At 53.4% G+C, this 208-nt stretch overlaps 1 non-coding gene across 1 annotated transcript; it reads right to left on the bottom strand.

Moving 5' to 3' along the window:
* Positions 1-42: 42 nt before the first annotated feature.
* LOC118345122 lies at positions 43-198 on the bottom strand. Its single transcript, XR_004798772.1, has one exon. It is a non-coding gene; the product is annotated as a 5.8S ribosomal RNA (ribosomal RNA).
* Positions 199-208: the final 10 nt, after the last annotated feature.

The following is a 208-nucleotide window of genomic DNA, read 5'->3' as shown; positions in this document are numbered from 1 at the left end:
CCACACATCATAAGAAGTGTTTGGGGTTGGGGCAACGATGCGTGACACCCAGGCAGACGTGCCCTCGGCCGAATGGCTTCGGGCGCAACTTGCGTTCAAAGACACGATGATTCGCGGGATTCTGCAATTCACACCAAGTATCGCATTTCGCTACGTTCTTCATCGATGCGAGAGCCGAGATATCCGTTGCCGAGAGTCGTTATGTATC

The sequence above is a fragment of the Juglans regia genome, unplaced genomic scaffold (genome assembly GCF_001411555.2).
Source record: "Juglans regia cultivar Chandler unplaced genomic scaffold, Walnut 2.0 Scaffold_14744, whole genome shotgun sequence".
NCBI classification, from domain to species: domain Eukaryota; kingdom Viridiplantae; phylum Streptophyta; class Magnoliopsida; order Fagales; family Juglandaceae; genus Juglans; species Juglans regia.
This window is presented reverse-complemented; position numbering and strand designations above follow the sequence as displayed.